At 31.8% G+C, this 10,227-nt stretch overlaps 1 protein-coding gene across 4 annotated transcripts in view; it reads left to right on the top strand.

Moving 5' to 3' along the window:
• The first annotated feature begins 32 nt into the window (after positions 1–32).
• Positions 33–10,227, top strand: part of LOC136033178 (threonylcarbamoyladenosine tRNA methylthiotransferase-like) — a 70,170-nt gene continuing 59,975 nt past the window's right edge. The window contains exon 1 of one of the 4 annotated variants that reach the window (XM_065713874.1): positions 33–213. The gene's annotated coding sequence lies outside the window, so the exon portion shown is untranslated. Of the gene's footprint in view, positions 214–9,456; positions 9,527–9,634; positions 9,737–10,227 lie in introns of those variants that run through there. The other 3 variants (XM_065713873.1, XM_065713872.1, XM_065713875.1) reach the window with 3 other exon arrangements.

The raw sequence follows: 10,227 nt of genomic DNA, 5'->3' as shown, positions 1-10,227 counted from the left end.
ACGTCAGAGGTTAGTCGGATTATCCCCACAAACGCTCAGGATTACTTGTCCGTGGGCTGGCACTTTATAACCCCCAAATAAAAAGATTATTTGAGGATTGTGACGTCAATGCTATATATTTTTTTAAATGGATAAACATGTGAAATCGTTAAGTCTAGAGAAAAGACAAGGAAACTGTAAATAATAGAAATAATCTTAGCTTTTCAGTGACCTGTAAGTAATATTATGCATATTCCTTAGTATCTAAAGGGTTTTTGGTGTTCTAGGCCTGTCTTGCATAGGCTAAGCTTCATAAGGAGTCAGAAGAAAAGTTTTTTTGTTATTAAAAAGGTTGATTCTTAGGGAGGCAGCTATCACATTGGTGAGTTAGTCAAATGTTATTATATCAAACAGGTCTAGTTTCTAAACCATCCTATAATTATTAGTTGGAAAAAATTTAGAATGATTAGGCCAATACCTATAGCCTTTTATATAGTCTATATTTGTTGAGACTGCTATTTAAACTGGATTTTTAAGATACAGTAGGGGTAAAATTTTACTTTAGCTACTTTTGGCTATCTTTGAAAGAGGTTAGGCTAGGAAAATGAAACTTTCAGGGATGTGTCTACAGGCTAAAGTATTTCCCAGGAAGGTATTTTGAAGTACCTACTTCTACTTCTTTTCCCTCTAAAGGGTCCTGAAATTTTTGGGTGCCTTATTTTTTTGGTTATCAGTTTCTTTTTCTCTGGCCTTAGTTCTTAATTATTCTGGCCTTAGACAACTCCTGTTGATTGAGCAGAACTTTAAGCCATAACACTGTTTTTTTCTAATTCTAAAAATAATCTTTTATGCCACCTCATTATAGGTTAAATATATGGCTTATATTATTTATTCTCCATGAATTTTTGTTTTATTTGATTTCATTGATGTCAGTTGCTTTCTGTTAAAAATATATTTATTTTTTTACATCAAGCTTCTTCTTTTGTGAAAAAATTTGAACTGTTTTTCTTTTTATATATTGTATAAAATGTAAAGGAATACCTGGCCCTTCATTTCACAGATTCAACTGAAAGTATTAGAGGCATCTTACATCAAAATTCATTTGACACATTTTAATGTTTTTTTTTTTTTAGATGACATAGGACACCATTAAAGTTTTGCATTTGCTTTGCTAAAAATTGTCTTAAAAAGTGCCAAGTTTAGAGAGTTATGTTAATATTTTTCTTGCTGATGAGTATAATTTTTTTTTAAATTCCTTCTGTTTAAAGAATTTTAGAGAGATTCTGAGCCAACCATGGGTATATTGTTGTTACAAATGATTTTTCTCAAATGGGGTTGTGGAAAACAAGTAGAACATATAATTTCTCTTTTTTTATTATTTCAAAACCAGAATATCACAAAACTAAGCATTAATATTGCTGATTGTACCTTAAGTAAATACAATCCCTGATGGAGTTTTGTTAATACCTGTTTAAAAATTTATTTGTCTTAATGAAATACATATTGTTTGTGGGACAGCAATGAGCAACTATGACTTGAGTTATTTTTTTTTTTTCAATATTTTCTTTTTTCCAAATAATTTTTGTTCTCTGGTGACATTTGTATTTCTTCCTAAGTGGCTGGCACTCTAGGTTGAGAATCCTTTATCCAAAGGGCACAGGTTTAATTTCTGGCATTAGCAGTTTATTTGGTTTGGGACGAAGGTCAGTGATGTAACTCTGTAAGTTCAGCCAGAATTGGCCCAAACTTAACAGGTTACCTAGAGAAATCTGGGGTCAGTAAGCAGGAAGGACATGCAAAAGCATAGGATGACTGGCCCCTAGCTTCCTATTGCACTTCCTGTCTAAAGGATTACCTGGTCCTTTACTAGGCTTCTGACTTAGCCATAGGAGCTTTCTTTTAAACCCATTAAATATAAGTACAAAGGAAGAAATGTCAGTAAGGTGGTCCTTCCTTTTCCATGAATTTTTGATGTACAGACAACAGTGTAGGTCATAAGAATTGGCTGGTGAATGTTTTGCAAGGTTTAAAAATTTAGGGCAATTGCTCAGGTTGGCAACTGAGCACAAAAGTAAAATTTTGTGAATGGTTTTTCTTTGTGAATGTCATATTTATGTCATGTCCAGAATTTTAAAGTTAATCTTCATTGTTTTTTTTTTAATTTCCATGGCCCTAGGACTTTAGTGTATTAAAACCTACCTATGTCCATCCATTTTCTTTTAAACAGAGAGGAGTTCTATGTTTCCTAGCTTCAATAAATTTATATGCAATTTTGAGACCAGGGTTACAAAGTACGTCAAAACTTGCAAGTGGAACTATGATATGACTAATTAATTTGTAAGAAATGTATATCAATTTAAAGATTAAAAAATTATGTAGAAAACAAACAAGACAAATAAATAAAAGTATCCCTTTACAACCATTTAATTAAGCGTAACAAATGTAGATTATCCTTAAGATTGAAATGAACAAAGCTTCAATTATGAATCTGTTTTCTTTAAACATACTGAAGGGACAAACCTCCAAGCTATGACAAATTCAATCTCACTTTTGATCTCTTTCCTTTTCAATAGGAACTTTCTTTGGATTTTTTTTCAACCAAGTAAAAACATTAGGGACATGATCAGGTATAAGTGACCTTCCACTAAGCCTACATACCCAGGGGAAAATTGTGCAGCTATACTAATAATTGGTAAATTTTTTGTTGTTCATATGTTTGATTTACAAATAAAGTGAACATACTCCTTGATGCCCTTTTTTATTTTTTACAAACATAAAAAGTGCTTCAAGTACAAGTTTTTGAGCTCTTGAAAATGACCAAAGTATACTCAAATAGTTTTTGGGTATAAGAAAGCTTAAAACATTGGTCTCAAACTTACTGTTTCATTATTAATCCATTTTTTACATGTTGTATAATCTATGAGCACTGATTTTCCACAATTAAGTTGGATTAATAAATTTTACAATATTATGCTGTATTTCTTCTTCTTTGATGCCAAATTTTCAATTAAGGTATGTGTTTTTGGTCATTTTTGACAAAATAATGTATGTTTTTCACTGCCAAAATTTGTTAGGTTAAGTAAGGTCAAAAAGTGCTTAAACTTGAACTAGCAAAATAAGCAATTATTATATTTGTAAAGAACATACAAAAAGGCATCAAGTGGTATATTCATTTTATTTTTAAATCAAAATATGAACAACAAGAAATTCACCTCTAACATGCCTAATTTGCAAACATATAGCCCAAATTATATATTTCCAATGTTTTCTGCCACCTGTTACTTGTTTTTCCAGTTCTTGTTTTGCCACAGTTGCCTCAATTAACAGGTACAAGGGTTGAGGGATAGATTGGCAGAATCAATAGAAAATATGTAATTTCAGCTATAGATTTCCATATTAGCAGGGTTGGGGCTAAAGTAGAGCAGGGCTGCATGTAGAAAGCTATAATTATTATGTAAATTACAAAGAATCATCTTTTTTTAACAGGTTTTCTTCTATAGGTCTACAGGTCCTTCTCTTGGCTTATACCACATCAAGCATTATATAACCAAAGAAGAATAAGTAGCAAAAAGCTATATATACATAAGCACATGTTATTTAACAATGACTTCTCTAGTGCTTAACTATGACCCCTTAGTAATATTAACAAGAAACAAGGGTAAAACTGGTGCAAACAGTATTACTGGCTTTCATATAAAGTGAATATACCACTTGATGCCTTCTTATATGCTCTTTACAAATATAATAATTTCTTCTACTGCAAATTCAGATTTAAGCACTTTTTCACCTCTTGACCTCTTAAAAATGACCTATTAATGGAGTCATTACAAATCTGTAATAGTTTAGAAACAAATTTGGGCTATATATTTGCACATCATGGGGGTGGGGGTAAAGCATAGCATATATTATATACGTAGACTAACCATTGCTGTTTTTTTTTAATGTGTTTGTGCACATCAAATTTTAATGAAAAGAGAAATCACCAGTGCAACAGCACACACAAAAAAATTCAAGCAATGGTTAGTTTACATATTTAATATATGCTACACTTTACCCCCACCCCCTGATGTGCAAATATATAGCCCAAATTTGTTTCTAAACTATTACTGATTTGTAATGACCCCATATATAGGTCATTTTTAAGAGGTCAAAAAGTGCTTAAATATGAACTTGCGTAGAAGCAATTATTATATTTGTAAACAGCATTACAAAAGGCATCAAGTGGTATATTCAAATTATATGAAAGCCAGTAATACTGTTTGTACCAGTTTTACCCAATGGTAAAACTGGTGCAAACATAAATAGGTAACAGAAAAAGTGAAATTTAGTGTAAATGACAATCAGGAACTGGATCAAGGGGGCCAAAAACAGGGCTATATAATTGGAGTTCAAAGAACGTGGTGATTTTTTAGTGAAAAAAAAAAAGCACTTCCCTGGCTAATTTAGGACTTTGAATTAATTAGCCTACCAAAATTTTCCTATCCTATGCAATTGAAACAATTTTCCCTTTTCAGAGCATTAAGACAATTTATCACAATAAAAAATATCCAAAGCATCTTGAATGGAATGACTTAAAAAGGCAAATGACAACCACAATTTGAAATCTTACAATTAAACTTCTGGCCACACAAATTGTATTAGGCTACCCAGCTCTGAAATAATTGCTGAAGCTGTATTTGCCTGTAAAATTTGAAACAGGCCCAAAGTCCTAGCCTCTTCCTTGTCAAAACTTCACATAGCATTAAAATAATAATTACACGTGACCAATGTTGTTATTATTCGCAATTAATCTTGCCGTTTTCAGTAACACGTGGCCAGACAAGTATTTGTTGCTATCTTTTATGGGTTAAACCTCGATTAGTAAAAATCCCATTGGACAAGTAAAGAAACGCACCCTAATATTTAACTATGAAGCAGGGTTGCGACGAAAACAAAAAATTTCGTAACGTCCAAACTCTTACAAACGTAACTTTTCGTAACTTTTGACAGGAAGTACTCTTTTAAAGGCAGCGTTCCTTTAATTCGATATTAAAACCGGCACTTAGAGGGGGGTAGTTATTTCCAGTATATTTTGAAAAATATCGTTTTATATAATCTTTAAAAAAGAACCTCCAAATTTAAATAAGTATCTTTTTTGTGTGTTAAAAAATTTGATTGGGAATTTTTAGAAAGTAATAAGAAATTTGAAAACTCCCTCCTCCTTTCTAGATTTTAACGAATTAAACAGTGATTTAAAATTTGTTCTCTGCTATAGTTTGTTCTTTACTAGATTCATGGTTTTTTCCTTTTCTAGATCATCCGTTTGTTGTTGGCTAGATTAGTGGTTAGTTCCTTAATAGATTCATTATTCGCTTATTACTAGATTCATGATTTGTTTATTACTACATTTATGGTCTGTTCTTAGCTGGATTCGTGATTTGTTCTTCACTAGAATATTTTTCATTTACATATGGGATACGGTTCGTCCTTTGATGTAATTGCTCTTTATGCTAAATATTTCAGTTAGTATAGGCTAGAGTTCGTTCTTTATTATAAAGGTGAGCGTACCCACTTGTCACCCGGATGACTAGGGTTCGATTCCCCGTTGGACGGAATGTTAAATATATTGAATTCAAATATAACCATACAAGCCTATACTACAGTTAAGTTGCCTATGCAAATTAGTATAGGCAAGAGTTCGTTTTTTATTATAAAACATTTTCTACTACAAAGCTATAGAAAAATGAAGTTTTTCGTAAAAAATAATGATTTTGTTTTTTAAATTATTTTGTTATTTATGAATTGTTTTTAAGTAAATCAATGTTCTTCCAAATGATCCATTAAACAGCTCTCTATTATTTCTGGTCCCGAGGTAGATGATGAGAAAAAACGGGAACGAGTAGTTAGAACCTAGCAAAAAACATAACTAATTTAAAAATTTTCAGGTATTTATCTTTTTTGAACTAAAAAATTGCTCAGACAACATAATTATTTTTGCAGTTTACATAATAACTTTAGTGATCCTGAAAATTATCTTGTCCAAAGCGATCCTGAACTAAGAACTCAAATAAAAAAAAATAATTTTTTTTTCTACGCAAATAAAGCGCAACGTTATAGAGATAAGCACTTTTGGGAGCCGAGCCAAAAAAAAAAAAATGGTTCCAGGTGGCAAGCATAGCATTTGATACTACAGAGCTATAGAAAAATGCAGTCTTTTGTAAAAAAAAATGATTTTGTTTTTGAAATTATTAAGAGGTGGTTCTAATAATGTACTTCGTTTTTTCTGATTCTAGTTCTAGGAGTCATGGACTATTTCGCTTTTTACTATGGGGCGTGATCGTCTCTAGGTTGTTAGCTATAACTGCAACCTGGGTTTTTATTGCAACAGCTAACTAAGTCCAATATATGTAACAGTTGGTTCTTCTAACGATGTTCTTTTAGTATCAATCAACTGAAACCATAGAACTGGTAATTACAAATAATTTTGGTATTTAATAATAACAATATTGTATAAAGTTGTTTTAACATTAAGATAAAATAAAACTGATTTAAACATATTTAGGAATGTATCTTGTTCCTTTTCATAAAGTGAAATTTTTACTAAAATGTTTTAACTATTTTTGCAGTTTACAAAGTTTTGCAGTTTTGTTTCATACCTTTTGCTTTGTCAAAATAAAAATACTGTAATCTTAACTATAGTTATGTTGCCTATGCAAGTTAGTATAGACAAAAGTTCGTTCTTCATTCCAATAATCCCTTATATAAAATTTTTTAATAGGTTTCAGGTATATTCAATGATCCGATGAATCCGATGATATTCGACGATGATCCAATGAATCCAATATTATAAGATACTACAGTACTATAGAAAAATTTATTTTTTGGTAAAAAAATGATTCTATTTTAAAAACTATTTTGTATTTTATTACAAATGGCACTAGATGTAGCAATTTCCTTTAAAATGAGCCACTGGAAAACTGTCTGCGATGGTCCAGTGTCAAGCTATCTATGGAAAAGAGAAAAGAGAAGAAATATGGCAAATATGAAGAATCTTGTTGTTGTAGCTACTTTTTTATTTTCAAGCCAATATATTTCCCTTGTTGTTCAAGCCAGGAGACAATAAGTTTTCTTTATAGGGGTTTCAGACAAGGTGGTTCTAATATTGTACTTCTTTTTTTTCTGATTCTAGTTTTAGGAGTTATAGACTATTTCATATTTTTACAATGGGGCGTGATGGTCTCTTACTAGTTTGCTAGCTACCACTGCAGCCTGGATTCTGCTATAATAATAATGTTAAAAATTGAATCCAATTTTTATCTTTGTAAGCAAAAAAAAATGTTAATAACATCTGCTACTCAAGTGTTATACGAAAATACAGTTTTTTGTAAGTTTACAAAAGTTTTAGTTTATTTAAAAAAAAAATTATTACGAAAATTGTCTAAATGCATCAGCGTCCTTTAAAATAAGCCATTAAACAGCTCTCTACAACGTTCCAGTGCCTAGCTATCCTGGGAGAAAAAACAGAAAGAAACAAGATGTCGTCGTTGCAAAAGATCATCATAATAAGCGATTTTCTTGTTTTTCAAGTCAATAGATTGTCCTTGTTGTTCAAGCCAAGGGGTTGTAAGCATCCTTGATTAATATTTTATACAGGACGGTTCTAATGAAGTATTCTGTAGTTTGATCTGACTCTATTTTTAGAAGTTATGGGGTGCTTCATTTCTTTGTATAGGACGCGATTTTTTCTTACCCAGTTGCCAGCAACTGCTGCAACCCAGATTATATAATAATGATGACTTCATGATGTACTGATGCCATCAGAGCTATCGTCATAATACAGTGTTTTCCTATTTACGTCATATATGGTTCTAACAAAACAATAACGAAATTCATTATTTAGTAAATGAAAATGCAGTTCTTTGTAAAAATATTGATTTTATTTGAAATATGTCATTTTTAATTAAAAAAGCACGTAGATTTGACAAATTCCTCATGTTAATATTATAAGCTACTTCCGTGTTATAGAAAATAACACGTAAAAAAAAAAACAAATTTTTTTTTGTAAACATCTGATTCTATTTGAATTTATTTTTTATTCAAGCCAAGGGACGGTAAGTCTCCTATATAGGGGCTCCAGACAAGGCAATTCTAACAGTGTGCTTCTTGTTTTGATCTGATTCTATTTTCAAGAGTTATGGACTATTACATTTCTTTGTATTAGACTGGTTCGTTTTTTACTAGGTAGCTAGCTACCGCTTCAGCCCGGATTTAAAAGAAGAATACAGTATCTGGGTGATTTTTGCCTACGCGTTATGACGCTATCGCGTGCTAGAAGCTTGAGAAACTGATGACATACGGGCAAAAACACCCAGTTGAATGGTGCAATAATAATTCTTCACTTGGACCTCTGTATTAATTACTTTTTCTCTTTGATTCTCTTAAAGGAACTTTTGCCTAAATTAATTTCAACTGTAGAGTTAATTTTGGCGAGACACCATTTTGTTGAAGCTTCACGCTGTTCTCCAAATTTCCAATGAATTTGTCGCATATGACTTTTACCGTTAAGCTTGACTAAAATAATTCTTACTCTTCTTGAATCAGGTTCAAATGATGATTCTTTATTACTTGACAGTTTTTTTCTTAAATTTATTTTTTAAACCCTCGGCTATTATGGGTTAGATTTTAATTTTTATAAGGTTAACCCTACAGGTGTAATCATGATGTATATATCCTATTGTTAGAATCCTGACTGTAAATTTTCCTAAAATTTTCTTTTTGAAGGGTCTTCAGCTACTTTGTCTTGGCCCTCTCAATGTCAGGATTATTTTCAAAACCTTTTTGTTTATTGGCCCTCTCAATGTCAGGATTACATTCCAAACCTTTTGTTTAAGCACGATTTTAATTTTTAAAAGGAGCCAGAGATCATATAGTTTTAAGTCTTTTGAGTGTTGCAGGTCTGGACTGAAAGGAAAACTTATTGATGCAGGACTTGCCTTCCTTTAATTATTTGCGTTATATTCCAATACATGCATTAGAGTGCAATCGAATACTTACAATTGGCTACTGATCACCAGAAATAAAAAAGGTAAAAAGATTATTGGACGTTAGTCTAGTAACATGCAAATTCGTTTTGGTGGCTGGTAAAAATAATTCTTTGTATCGATCTGTTGAAGCAACCACCTGCTCACCAAAAAACCCCGACCCTTATTGGATTATTGGACGTTTTATTATTTTTGTAATAAAATGTATTATTAATGTAATAAGATTACTGGACGTTCGTCAAGTAACATACAATTTCGTTTTGGTGGCTGGTTAAACTGATTCTTTTATCGATTGGTTGAAGCAACCAAAAATCACCAAAAAGCCTGATTTATGATTATATGTATTCAAAAAAACAAATTAGGCTCACAATCTTTTCATCAGCTATGATGTGCCTCCACAAATCGTGCTTTTCTGTCTAGAAAAATTATAGATAACAGGCGTGCTTAATATCTGTAGGATTTCAAAAAAGACGCAATAAGTTTGAAATTAGAAAACATTACAATTAAGTTACTCATTGTTAATTCAGGTATTTTTCCAAAAGCTATATGTAAATTTAGTAAATTAGAATTCTAAAATCATGGTGTTGGTATTCTAACTGTGCCATCTCTACTCGTGTCTTTTTCTCTTATCCAATATGAAAATTTATATGCCTATTTGCCAAAGTTACATTTTAAGCAAAATACTTTTCCAGGATTAGATTAGTGGTCTCATCTCACAAAAATTAGGCACCACCTTGGTAAAACTCTACTTTAGCTACTTTTGACTATCACGGAAAGGCATTAGGTTAGGTAAATGAAACTTCAGGAATGGATTTAAAGCATTTCCTGGGAAGGTAGGCCTATTTTGAAATACCTAGGGTAAGATGACCAACCAGTACTGGGACACTTCAATCACTCTGCCTATTCTGGGACAGAATCTTTGGTTGGATTGCAACATGTCCAATACTGGGACAAAAGACAACAGGTTTTTTGGAGGCAACCCAGAAAAATGTACAGATTGGGTGTCCAAGATTAAAGTCTTTTGTCCCAGTATTGGACATGTTGTAATCCAATCAAAGATTCTGTCCCAGAATAGGTGGAGTGATCAAAGTGCCCCAGTACCCACTACCTCTCCCTCTAGAGGATCCTGACCTGTTTTGTCATGATTAGCCAGTGAGGTCTCAGAGGTTATTTACTTAAAAATATGTGTGTTACAAAAGTGAAATGGTAAAATTCTAGTTAATTGACT

This window comes from Artemia franciscana, chromosome 11 (assembly GCF_032884065.1).
Source record: "Artemia franciscana chromosome 11, ASM3288406v1, whole genome shotgun sequence".
Classification (NCBI taxonomy): domain Eukaryota; kingdom Metazoa; phylum Arthropoda; class Branchiopoda; order Anostraca; family Artemiidae; genus Artemia; species Artemia franciscana.
Note: the sequence above shows the minus strand (reverse complement) of the source record. Positions and strands in the feature narration are given on the sequence as shown.